The sequence below is a fragment of the Coenobita brevimanus genome, chromosome 1, assembly GCF_032717465.1.
Source record: "Coenobita brevimanus isolate Jiangsu-jjx chromosome 1, ASM3271746v2, whole genome shotgun sequence".
NCBI classification, from domain to species: domain Eukaryota; kingdom Metazoa; phylum Arthropoda; class Malacostraca; order Decapoda; family Coenobitidae; genus Coenobita; species Coenobita brevimanus.
Window position 1 is genome coordinate 27,901,235 of NC_136954.1, and position 14,465 is coordinate 27,915,699.

The window sequence follows — 14,465 nt, forward strand, 5'->3', positions numbered from 1 at the left end:
CTGATGCTGCTATTGACTCCTAAGTCTAGATCATTTATATATATGATAAATAATAAGGGACCGAGTACTGAACCCTGTGGTACACCGCTAGTTACTAATCCCCAGTCCGACTTAGTTCCATTTATTAATACTCTCTGCTTTCGTCCTTTCAGCCAGGATTCTATCCATTTTAAGATATCGCCGTCTATACCGTGTGCTCGAACCTTTCTAACTAACCTTTCGTGTGGGACCCTATCAAAAGCTTTACTAAAGTCCAGATAAATAACATCGTAAGCTTTATCACTATCTACTGCCTCATAGACCTCCGAGTAGAATGACAAATTTGTGAGGCAGGATCGTCCTTGCCTGAATCCGTGCTGACTTTCGTTTATAAGATTAAATCTTTCTAAGTGTTCTCTAATCTTATTTGCCAAAATTGACTCTAACATTTTTCCTACTATTGACGTTAGACTTATCGGACGATAATTCGACGCAGCTGATTTATCACCCTTTTTAAAGATGGGCACTACGTTTGCGGTTTTCCACGCCTCTGGAACTTCTCCTGAACTTAAAGAGTCATTAAATAACGTTAAAAGTGGCTGACATACTCGTAATTCTTCTTTGGTTTCTTTTATAATTTTTGCATATATATCGTCCGGACCTGGCGATTTTTGAGGTTTTAACTTATTAATTTCTTTCAATACGTCCTCCTTACTAATGGTTATTTTACTAAGAATATTTTCTGTATTCTCATGGTAAATATTTGCTGCTTGAGGGACCAGGCTTAGATTTTCCTTGGTGAATACTGATATGAAATAATTATTTAGGATGGAGCACATTTCTTTATCTTCACTGGTAATGTCACCTGATTCTGTTCTGAGTGGTCCTATCCTATCTTTATTTTTCGTTCGGTACATTTGATAAAAACCCTTGGGGTTTTCTTTTGATTCACTGGCAACCTTAATTTCATAACTTCTCTTTGCTTTTCTTATCTCCCTCTTTACTTCTCTATTTAAAATTGTGTACCGGTTACGTAAGTGTTCCTCTCCACGTTTTATTTTTCTATATATTCCTTTCCTTTGGCCTATGAGAGATTTTAATCTGTTGTTTAACCATCTAGGTTCCGAATTATTAGTTCTAAACGGTTTTGAAGGAATATATCTATCTTGGCCTCCGTGTATTATATTTATTAACTCGTTATACTTCTCACTGGTTGAACGTCTGCTTGGTACTGTAGCTGAGTTAATTTCCGTCACCTGGACTACATTCCTATCTACCACCTCCCCTCACAGACACCTGACGGACATCCCCAGGTGTTTCCTGCGCCTGACCTATGACCTGGGGTTCCACACTGACCTGGCATTCCCTCCAATAGCTAATCTCCCTGTGGAATACCGTTCGAAAATAAGCTCTTAAGCCATCGAAATCTCCTAGACGAAAATTAGGAACGGTGGAGGTATTTTCAGTGGAACAGACATCCCAAATAAATTTGAACTTAATTTCTTCATGATCGCTATTACCAAGTCGTCCACCAACCTCTATATCGTTAATGATATTTTCTTTATTAGCTAAAACCAAATCTAGTATATTATTACCTCTGGTGGGCTCCCTTATATACTGATAAAGGAAATTATCCTGTACTACCTCTAGAAATTCCTCTGACTCTGCATCTCCTGTTTGATTTCTCCAATCTATCCTTGGCAGATTAAGGTCCCCTACAATTATTACTAAGCTGGACTGTGATGCTTTCCTCATTTCCTCCCAAAGGTATTTACTATCAGCTCTACTTAATTTAGGAGATCTGTAAATTGCTCCTAAGACTAATTTCTCCCTATTGTTACTAATTTCAACCCAGACACTTTCTGTGTCCCTATTTACTTTAATGTCTTCTTTATTATAACAGATTAATGAATCCTTTACATAAATAGCTACCCCTCCCCCCTTTCTTCCCTGACGGTTTGACACAAAAATATTAGAGCCTTTTATCTGATATTCTGCTAAAAATTCTCGAGTGTCTGTATTCATCCAAGTTTCACTAATAACGGCAATGTCTATTTTCTCTGTACAAATTAAAGCCCTCAGTTCATCCATTTTATTACGTAAACTCCGGCTGTTTGTGTAGTACACTTTCAGATTATTACGAGTAGTTATGCTTCTACCTTGGCATTTACTGTTATTTATTTTATTACTAACTGGGAAACTCTTTACTTTACTAATATAACAATTTTTTGTACTATCGCTTATCGCCCTTCTATCATCGCTTGTTCTATCATCTATCATCGCCTGCTCAATTTGAGGTGCCTGAGTGGATGTATCTACACTAATGGTTGAACTTTTGTTCTTAATTTTGCAAGTATCGATGCATCTATCCAAACATGGTAATAATGATTTCTGACTGTAGTTGCTGCATCTTCCTGTACACCTACTTCTCAATCTCGAAAAATCCCTCCAACTCCCTATCTATCATTCCAGCTAAAACAGTAACTCCCTGCCTGCTAAGATGAGTCCCATCCCAACTATACAAGGCACTCCGTCCATAAAACCGGTCCCAGCTGTCTATGAAAGGCATTGCATTATCTTTGCAATACCTTTCAAGGCGGCAATTAAATCCTATTGCCCTGCTCAACCATTCCCTTCCAACCCGCCACCTGGGTAAAACACCAAGCACTACAGGGGTTCCTCCCCTCTCCCTAACCTTTTCTAACATCAACTTGTACCTTTTCCACAGTACCTCACTCTTACGGCTACTAATATCATTGCCTCCTACACTGAGGCACACAGTGGGTTTGTCACCACTTTCCTTTACGATATTTGAAATTTTTTCTACCACATTAGCCACCCTGGCCCCTGGAAGACACACATGTTTAGCGAGTGGAGTATACATGGCCCTGTTCAGATATCTCACCTGGGAGTCTCCAACAACAACAACATTTTTCTTACCTTTCTTGTTCTGATTATACTTACCTGTACTGGAAGTTCTCTCACCTTCCTTCTCCTCTACTTCCCTCTCTGCCTTCCCTTCACATTCGTCCCGTAGTGCGTCGAAGGCATTAGTGGTCTTAACTTCCGTTTGCTTCTTAAGAGTGAACTTCGTTGCACCCTTGTTAACTAGTGTCCAACCTTCAGCCTTTTTCTCTTTCTCCACCAACATCTCCTCCAACAATTCCCTCATTTGTGCCTTCTCCTGCCTGAGAATTTGTACCTCCCGCTTCAGTTCGAGAAGTTCCTCCTTTAATTCAAGGTAGTCCTTTTCAATACCTGTAGTGGGGACACAGCTCTCTGGCGAGGAAGCCATTACGCACTAGTTCACACAAGTACTACGGGTCACCACAACACACTAGCACAACACTTTCACGGATTACTAGCACAGCACTATCGCTGATCACTACAACACACTAACACGGATCTCTAAAACACACAAGCACAACACTACAACAGGTCTCTAGCACGTCTAACAGACTGACCACACGAGAGCGACTGAACAGACTGACCACACGAGAGCGACTCAAAAGACTGACCACACGAGAGCGACTGACTGACCACACGAGAGCGACATGACATGCATGAAATCACAAAAGACAACACTGACATGGCATGAAATGACATAACATGACAGCCTTTGTAACATGATGTATCATGACAGCATCGACATGACAACAATGACACTGACATGACATGACAGTAACATGAAACAACAGTACTGACACAATATGAGATGATGATTTAGCATGATAGCACTGACACGACATGACAGCACTTACACATCACTGACACTGACATGACATGACACTAACATCAATCACGACAGCAGTGACAAAGTATACGACTTAGCATGACAGCACTAACATGATAATGAGAGTACCGACACATGACAGCACCGACACCACTAACATAAGAACTACATGAAGTTTTTTAAGGTACATGCAGTAGAGAAAATATACCTGATTTTTATTAATTTATTTTTGCTTATTTATTTATTTGTTTTATTTATTTATTTATTTATTACGGGTCACAGTAGGTATGGCCACTGTTACGGCAGCTCCGGGCTCTCCCTAGCAGTGATCCAGCCTCTGTTGCCCCAGCCCTCTGTAAGTGCCGCATCATTGGGTCTTAACGAGGTAGAGCCTCAAGCCGACCGACAAATACCCATTGGTAACCTGAAGTCTGTGCTTAGCAGCCCTTGAGAATATCCAACCTCTGAACGTGCTATCAAAGTATCTATATATTTGTCTATCTTTCTATATATCTCTAGGTACTTATGTTTATGTATTTATCTATATATCCATACAGCTATGTCTGTCTATCTATCTATTAATCTACTTACCTATCTATCTCTACATCTGTCTGTCCCAGCAGTTTTCAATCTCTTTCAGGTCGCGCCCCCCTTATCCTTGGTTCACATATTCAAGAGCCCCCTAGCCTTGGCCAACATATCCAGCCCCCCCCCCTACTTCCTGCCATAATCTAACCGTAACATTTTTTTCCAGAATTATTATTATTTTTGCCGCGTGTTCAAGTGGACATTAACCCAGTTGAATACAGGATCCTGCAATTACTATCCCCCTTTTCGAGAGATAGAGGGGAAGTTGAGGGATGTGTATATTTTAACTGAATTTCGTCTGTCTTGCAGTAGGATTTATTGGTATCTTTAATTTTCTCTCGAAACGACAAGATTTGAGAAAAAAATCGAGAAGACGACCAGGTGGTAGGCATGAAGGAAAGAAACCAACTTCAAAGAAAAATGTGCTTTGAAGGTTGACACAAAGACAGAAAATGAATACTGAATATAAATCAATAGTTCATCAAGACACACACACACACACACACACACACACACACACACACACACACACACACACAATTACTCAAGCCACTGAGTTTTTTTTCTTTTTTTTTTTTAGTCCTCACAGTTCCCTTGGAAACCGCTCACGCTGCCCTATGGGAACGCGACTCCAGGTGGAGAACCACTGGTCTGTCCATATGTCTCACTTCATCTATCTCTAAAAATGTCCATTCATCTATCTGTCAATCTATTTTTATATCTTTCTATGTAGCCTATATCAACCTATGTTTTCATCTGTATATATATACCTACCTATATATTTATCTATATCTATATAGCTCTATCCATCTATTCATTTATCTACCGACATATCTATCTACAAATGTCTCTGTATCCATAACTGTCTATCCATTAATCTATCTCTATATAGATATCCATCCATCTATTAATCTATATCTATTCATCTGGGTCCGTTTGTCTGGCTGTCTGTGTCTGTCAAGGATTCAGGCAGCAGCATCATAAAGCAAACAGACTATCAGAATATGGCAAATATTATCTAACATACAGTGAATATAACTGTGTAGTGCAAATATAACAGGTCAAACGCATACGAATAGGTCAGCCATACGAGCATAATTACCTCACCCTAAAGCTTCACCCTCGACCCGTCACTCAGCGCTCACCCTTGTTAACTCAATCTCACCCTTCTGAACTCAGCCCCATCCCCTCTTAACTCAGCCCCATCCCTTCTTAACTCAGACCCATCCATTCTCAATTCAGCCCTATCCCTTCTTAACTCAGCCCCACCCCTTCTTAACTCAGCCCCACCCCTTCTTAACTCAGCCCCACCCCTTCTTAACTCAGCCCCACCCCTTCTTAACTCAGCCCCACCCCTTCTTAACTCAGCCCCGTCCAAACTCAGCCCCATCCCTTCTTAACTCAACCCCATCCCTTCTTAACTCAGCCCCATATTTTCTTAACTCAGCACCACCCATTCTTAACTTAACCTCACCCCTTCTTAACTCAGCCCCATCCTATCTTTACTCAGCCCCATCCCTTCTTAACTCAGCAGTTGTTTTTTACGAGAGAGAGAGAGAGAGAGAGAGAGAGAGAGAGCACAGCAGCTTTTAGGGCATAGGTAATAATCATCATCATCATTAGCATCATTATCATATTAAAAGAATCAAGTTAGTGCTATGGTTACCACCCAACGCCGTAAGAAGTCCTTTTGGCCAGTCACTTACAATGAGAGTCAGCTCAAGGCAGCATTAAATCGAGTCACTGGATGGCGGCCGCCTCTATCTGCCACAAACAATATTACCCATTGGCGGAACAGCCGACACAGCCAAAGATTTAAGGGAAAAAAGAAAAGTGTCCTTGCACTCAAACGATAGGGTGATTCAGAACTTCGTATTTAAGGTGGCATACGAGATTTCTCAACATCTTTCATTTAGCGACTTGTGCGTATTACGTCACATTTTTTTTTAGTTTTGTTCTAATCTGTCTTAATACTGAAATAATTTGCATCAGTAACATACAAGAGAAGAGTAAGTGTATTGTGCAGATTAAGTCACCGAGGATGAGGTGTTCGAAAATTATAATAAATATATGAACAAATCAGTGTACACAACGCGACTCTGTATATCCAAAGCAACGAAAAGTTCAGTCGAGACATTTGTTTACTCCTTCAACTGTAGGACGTGTTATCATATTTCATTCTTGCTATATCCAGACGATTATATTCAACTAAGGTGAAAATCCCTAACGTTGAAGCGATAAGAAACAGTCTCCAAGAACCCCTTCCCTACGAGAGGTCTCTCCCATAGGGCATAAAGCTTTCTAGCTGTAGGAATAATAATAATAATAATAATAATAATAATAATAATAATAACAATAATAATTTTCTAAAAAGTTATTGCAGTGATTTACATAAGCCTTTCAATACAACCACCCTTTCCATTTATTCTTACTAGTACCAAGAGATTTTATTTAGCTTAGGACAGCCCTAACATTTATTCAATATGGACGGTGGGTGTTAGCGCCGAAGTAGTGGCATGTGGAGGTGTACGGTATGTAGGAGGATTGTTGGGCTTGGAAACAGACTGTGAAGCCTATGCCCAGAGTCGGGCACATAAAACAAAGGACCCTTTGAGCAACAGGAATTAAATGCAGCCTTCATTAACGTCTTTGCCACGGTAGTAACTTTCCTATGCTGCATAAAATCACGTGTTTGGTAACCACAATTATCCCCTTACAACTATACTCTTTTTACTCCAACCTGGCCTAAAATTGCAATCTGTCCACCTTGAACGCTGAGTTATAACAGTAGATTAACACTAGAATATGATGCCAGTCACGAAGAAGTACTATGGAAAGAAGGTTGAGCTGTAGCACTGTCTTTTCACTGCCACTGAGCTACGTGAAGTAAGCTGCAAAAGGACGAAAATCTGGGCCAAGTTAAGGTGAACAGAGTATAGTTTCTCATTTATAAATTCATATGCCTACCAGACTGTTTTATTCAGCCCAGGAGAGACTTTCTGAGCTAGATAGGTTTGGCAGTGGTTCCTTTATACTTTCCAAACTAGACATCCTTCGTAAGCTGTGAAAAACTGCGTGTTGATGACCTGGTTAAAACACACACACACACACATACACACACACACACATCATCGAACTGAAAGGATTAAAGAAGTAAATCCGTCCTGGTAGTGACTGGTTAATGCATTTCGAGATCATGGTGTCAATATTCGTGGGTGTGGGCGCATGAAATCAAAACCTATAATCAAGTTTCATCTCATCAGAGGGGAAAAATTAGCTTTCTTATCTATTTTTTAGCATCTGACTGGTGGTGGAGTGAGACACCTTCATGTGGTTGCTCTAATAAAAGTGGCCTCGTTATGTAACTACGTCTCTAAGCTCCCTCCTTATCACCCGAACTGAGGATGGTGGCCTGCAGTAGGGAACATCAGCCTGCAGTCCACCGGGTTCACGTTTCGAGGAGCCTGGAGCCAAAGTAACAACATTAAACATATGACTGACAAAGCACTGCAACAGAGAGGCAAATAGTCTAATCAGTGCACGACAGCTCTCTACCCCTACCCCTGGTGTTTGCTGAGTGTGCTGAGTATGTGTGTAATGTGTGTGAGAATAGAGCTGTGTGTGTGTGTGTGTGTGTGTGTGTGTGTGTGTGTGTGTGTGTAAAGAGGGGAGTATAGTAAGTGTGCAGCGAAGTCACCCGTCATCCTCATCCCATCCCTCCCCGCTTCACCACATGCTTCAGCCAGCCTTCCCACATTCAGTCACACCGCACACTCAACTCTCATTCCCTACCCCCCCCTTCCAACCCTTCCTTCACATTCCTTTACCATATCCCCTTCCTATAGAGATGTGGGAAGTATTAATAATAATAATAATGATAATAATAATAATAATTAATAATAATAATAATAATAACAATAACAACAACAGCAACAACAACAACAACAATAATAATAATAATCATAATAATAGTAATAACAATAATAATGATGATAATCATCATCATCATCATCATCACCATCTAATCCTGTGTTGCCCCATGAGAAGAGTAGGAGCCTGGCGTTAGGCATGTCGGTCCTGACATTCAAGATGAGAGTTACCAGCCTCACTCATACCTGAGTGGCATTATATGAGCAGTAAACCCCAACCAACCCTTGGATATAAACCTGCACAGGCCCAATCCGGTTGGAGCGCCCTAATTATCCACTAAACTACCAGGCATCATTAGTTGGTTATATGGTTACCACCCAGCGTGGTAAATGGTTTCCTGGAGTACAGGAAACAGTTTGACTTGTTACTCAGTGTAGTCACCCGCAGACAGAAGCAAGAGGAAAGAATGAAGGAAAGAAAGACAGCAGAGGAAGGACGTAAAGAAGGAAGGATGAGAGGAAAAGGCAGTCACCCGAGAGCAGCACTACATCGAGTGAGTGGACAGTGAGCGCCCTCACCTACCACCAGGTAAAAAAATAGTAACCATAAAATACTTACTATCATTTTCATTATTGTTTCTCCTTCTTATTCTTCTTTTTCTCATTATTATTATTATTAATTATTTATTATTATTATTATTATTATTATTATTATCATTATTATTATTATTATTATTATTATTATCATTATTATTATTATAGGTGGTAGGTGGGAGCGCTCGCTATCCAATCACTCAATATAGTACTGCCTTAGGTGTCTGCCCTTTCCTCTCTTCCTTCCTTCCTTTTCCGTCTTTCCTTCATTCTTTCCACTTCCTTCCGCCTACTGGTGACTTTACACTCCCTCTTCTGTTTCTTTCCTTGACTCTTTCCTCTTCCTTCTGCCTATGGGCGACTCTACACTGAGTGACAAGCCAAATGGTTTCCTGAACAACAGGAAACCATTTACTACGCTGGGTGGTAACCATATATCCAGAATGTGGCGCCTGGTGGTTTAGTGGATAATTAAGGCGCTGCAGTCGGACTGAGCCTGTGTAGGTTTATCTCCAAGGGGTGGTTGGGGTTTACTGCTATCGTAATGATACTCAGGGATGAGTGAGGCTGGTCAGTCTCATCTTAAATGTCAGGACTGACTTGCCTAGCCCCGGGCTCCTACACTCCTCAAGCGGCAACATAGAATTGGATGATGGATGGATGGCTTTATTATTATTTTTATTTTTATTATTATTATTATTGTTATTATTATTATTATTATTATTATTATTATAGGATCCCTACGTGTCAAGTGGGGTTGGTGGAGGATTAGTGCCCCTTCCTGTAAAACAATTAACTCTAAGCCCTTGGCCACCCCGTTTGGGATACATGGCGTCTGGCAATGAATGAATGAATGAATTATAAGATACGAAATAATGATTCATGAAAGATGTGTAGTGAGGAAGTCGGTGGACACCAGAATCGAAGAGAGAGTACTGAAATGGTGTGGTTATGTGGAGAGAATGGATAAAGACAGAGTGGTGAAAAAGGTGTATCTGAGTGAATTTGAGGGAAGAGGCGAGGTAGGCCAAGGAGAAGGTAGTGAGATATTGGTGGATGAGTGTGTGAGGAAGAGAGGTTTGGAAGTCGGTGAGGCTAGGGACTGACAAGAGATCGAGATGGCTGCATGAATGTTGTGAGAAGAAGTGCATGATCAGGGATTTGGCACCTCGTCTTAACGTGGCAGCGTCCGGATTGACTCTATCGGATACGTTTATGTGAAGCTACAAAGCGTGGTGAATGTTTTTGGCGTATCCAATAAAGCCAGAATTCCGGGGTATTAAATGAAGAGTGAATGAAAGCGTGGCCCATTGGATTGGCAAATTTGGGCTGTCTGGACATTGATACTCCTCACCCTGTCCTAGAGTGGAAAAGGAGGTCCGGATGATGATGACGATGAATTATTATTATTATTATTATTATTATTATTATTATTATTATTATTATCATCATCATCATCATCAAGATCATGATCATGTTTCCACTGATACACTACTGTAAAGCTGAATAGAATCGTCTGGTGGTAGCAAGAATAAAACACTGAAATATTTCTCTCGTGCTGAAGGGGTTAAAACAGCCACCGCAAACCATTCTATAAGGTGAGAAAAATCTTCCCTATTTTATTCTTTCCACCTCCAGACGATTTTATTCAGCCTGCAAGTGGCCCCTCATCTCGTATGGCGTAACCCTCTGATGACTGAAAAAAAAGAAAAAATCTTCACTACTGTGTTTTGTTCTTACTGCCAACAGACGATTTTATTCAGAATGGGAGAGGACAGACACTACACTTAGCGGGTTAACGAAGGCCATAGATCCAACCTCTCCAGTTCGAATATTTTGTTTCGTACGCTGAATAAAATCGTCTGGAGGCAGCAGGGATAAAATGAAAAAACGCGTCACTGGACTGAGATAGTTTATCGTCTCAAGTTACCCCTAATGGACGGGAGACATCTTCACTATTTTATTCTTCCAACCTTCAGATGATTATCTTAGGGTTGCAAGCCCCCCCCCCACACCTGATATGGGGAGCGGAGGCGATGAATACTTTCTAAGTATCCCTGTTTGTCCTAAGAAGCGACAAAGAGGGGCCTTTTGTCTCATTTTTCTCCTTACTCTCCTCTTGTGCTCATTTGCCCTACCGCTCTTCTTGATATACCCGTGGTTTTTCCTGACTATTATTCCATAACTAATACAGTGCCATACCGTGTAGCCATATTATGGCTTGGTGCTGATTCCTCATTGTTCCTTCAGCCTGCAAGTGGTCTGTCATCGTGTACAGGTTAGTCCTCTGATATCTTCACTATTTTTTATTCTTCCTTCCTCCAGGTGATTTTACTCTTGCCGACAATTTTACTTAGAACAGGAACGGCCTCTCGTATATGGGTTAATAATTACACGATGAGAGTTCAGACGTACGCTGAATAAAATCGTCTAACGGCGGAAAGAATAAGGTAGTGAAGATCCCTGTCCTGTTAAGACATGAGCTGGAGACGGTTTTTAACTCCTGACATAAAGGTTGGCAACTCCCAGGGAGAATAAAACCATCTATTGTAGCTAAAATGATGGTGATTTTTTTTTCAGTTACTAGGGACTGTTGAAAAATATCTGCAATAACCCTACAAGGGAGTGGGGAGACGAGGGGGTGTAAGAGGGGGCAAAAGTTGTGGGTTCAGATGTCAGTGGGAGTTGAAGACTTGCTGGGTGTAGAAACCAGAGTGACCCTTTCGTCCTTCCCACAACCCCCCACCCTCAGACTGTCAATTTCTTCTACCCTCCCCATCCCTTCCATTTCTTTGTATGCATTTCCCCTCTCCTCACCTTCCCCGCCCCTACAATTCCTCACCCACTTTCCAACAATATATCCTCCGTTTATTTACCCCATCCATTCTTTCCCAGTCACTCCCATCTTCCCCACATCCATACAGACATTTCTCTGTCTCACATCCACCCCTCTCCCCTTTTCTGGTCGGTCGTACAGTTGCAAAAGGAATGTTCCCTGTTAGTTTGGCGAGGAACGCCTTCAAGTGGTATCTCCCGTATGACAATACAGAGTAGACCCTCAGCTTTATACCAACCCCACGAATGAATAGAGAATGCAAGAAAAGGGCAGTTTCAGCCTGCCATCCACTGGGTTCAGGATGGGGTGAGCATGGTGAGACAATAGCAACAACAAAAGCCTTGTCTGTCCATCAACGTAACTCGTTACCCTTATTAAGTCTCGTAATCTAGGGGACGAATGGGACTTAACAGTATATAATTAACTGTCTGCTTTATTAAGCCTCGTGTAGTCAAAGCACAAAAGTAAACCTTCTTCTTGCCTTTCCTTATGCCCACCTTCATTCCTGTCCTCCATCATCTTTTCCATCCTTCCTGATACCGTCTCTTTCCCTCCTTATTCCCTAGTCCTAGCCGTCTCCTCCCTTTCCATCCTTCTCTACTCTTCTTGCCATGCCTCCTCCTTCCTCCTAGCACTCCATACTTCCGAAACTCCCCTCCCCCCCACTCATTCCCCTACCCCTTGCTCTCGACCGCATAACCGTAAACACCACTCCTCTACCCCATCCTTCCTCCAACACAGTAAAGTCACAATGACTCTTCCATTTCCCTCCCCCTCCATCCCATTCAATAGTCGTGACACCTATCCACTCTTTCCTCTTATTCCTTTCCACTTTCCCGCTTCTCTTCCTCTCCTCCTCCCCCCCCCCTTTTCTTCTCATTCTGCCACCCCTCACAGTCATTATTCACAGCTATAACAGTGGTTCTTCTACCCTTAACCCCTTTCATTATTAGAACGTTTTTGCATTTTCTTCTTACCTCCACCAGACGATTTTCTTCAACGATTATCTTCAACTTCAACAGTGAAGATAATAACTGAAACTCTATGTACCTCTTCCACCTTGAAATGCCTGTCCAATAGAGCTGAATAAACTGGCGTGTCGTAAGGAAAAACCCGGAGAAAGGTACAACATGGGGTTCAGATGGTTAACACGTCGCACTTTAAGTCTTCGTCTACTGTGTATCGCCTAAACTAGCCTTCACTCACCCCCCAACCAACATCATAACCACACAAACATAACTCTAAACATTTGACACTCCTGCACTCAAGCCCATTACATGTTAATTACACTTTGCTCATTAAACTTATCTGCAGTCCCGCCGTCTCTTCTTCGTCACTGTCATAAATAAACTACGCTCAATAAGGGCAACTCTCACACTCGCCTCCAAACCATTATCATAACTACAATGCCCTTAATAACAACTATAAAAAGTCTCTCACTCCCTCACCACTACCACAGCTTCACAACACTCATTAATAACTGTTTTCGCAATCTCTTCCTCACCCTTGTCATTACATTACCCTCACGGGAAAAAAATTGAAAGTCCTTAATTTCTTCCTATCTACTATCAAAACTACACTAACATCATTATAAACACTGAACAACATTCTAGTCCTCACACCTACCACAACTACATTACCTTCAGCAAAAGTAATTCCCGCATTCACTTCCTTACAGTTATTACACTTCCCTCACCAGACAGAAGGCTACTGCTCCCTTCCTAACTACCGTCGTAACTACCCTACCCTAAGTTCCCACACCAAAAGGCACCCACTCTCCTCCTAATGACTATCACAACTCCTGCACTCCCTCAATGCACTACCCTCGCTAGTAGCATAAGAAACGATGGGAGCCGAACTGTTTCGGGATCACTAGAAATTAACACGGAGCTGAAACAAAGTCCCGTACAAAAATACATCATCCCCAGAGTGTTGCATTCCCTTGCGACACACATTTAGTTCTTGTCCTTAATAGAACGTAATTTCACGGTTACTTCTCATTGCATCATCATTTATAGTATAAATTTTATACTGTGATGTATCTGGACAGCAGGAGTGTTCGGGAGGAGGAGAGAAGGAGGAGGGAAAATGTCGCTTTGGAGAAAAAACGTCGGGAGAAAGAGAAGAATAAGGAAAAGGTCAAAGCAAAACAAGAAAAGGAACGACAAAAGGTCATAGCCAAAAAGATGGCCCACATGGAATGCGGGTAGGAGGAAGAAAATGCAAAGGCAGGGAAGAGGAGAGAAAAAGCAGCAAAAAGGGAGATTCGACAGGCTGCCAAAGAGCGTCTGAAGGATTGGGAGTACATGAAGGCAAAGGGGTGAGAAGATCAACATAAAAGACTATGACTCGGAGGAAGAGGAGTATGAAAAAGGACAACTTATAGGAGTCATCCCATTGAATGTGTCCCCACCTTGCCCTGCCCCGGTTCGTAGTAAGGGTAAGAAGAATGGGTCCGGTCGGGGCAAGGGGGGCAAACGATCTATGAAAGGTCGTAGAAGGACATTCACGGATCCCCCGGCCATCACTTGAGTGGAGTGATTGGTGTTATTATATTTCTGTCATGATTTTTTCTCTTTTGCATAATTTTAATCTAGGTTATTTATTTAGTAAGGACCTTTATTAATTTTTTTTTTTTTTTTTTTTTTTTTTTTTTTTGCATTTTCATTGAACTCTGTCTTTACTGTTCTATTTCTAATTAGCTTTTAATTTTCTTTTATACCTTTCGTGTATGGAATGTCACGAATTTGCAAGATTGTGTATTTATACAAATTCGTGACATTGTACTTTTGTGGGAAGCCACAAACTCTAATGGAAGACACGCTGTTTATCACTCAGTTTAACCGTCCCTGTATAACCTTTGATC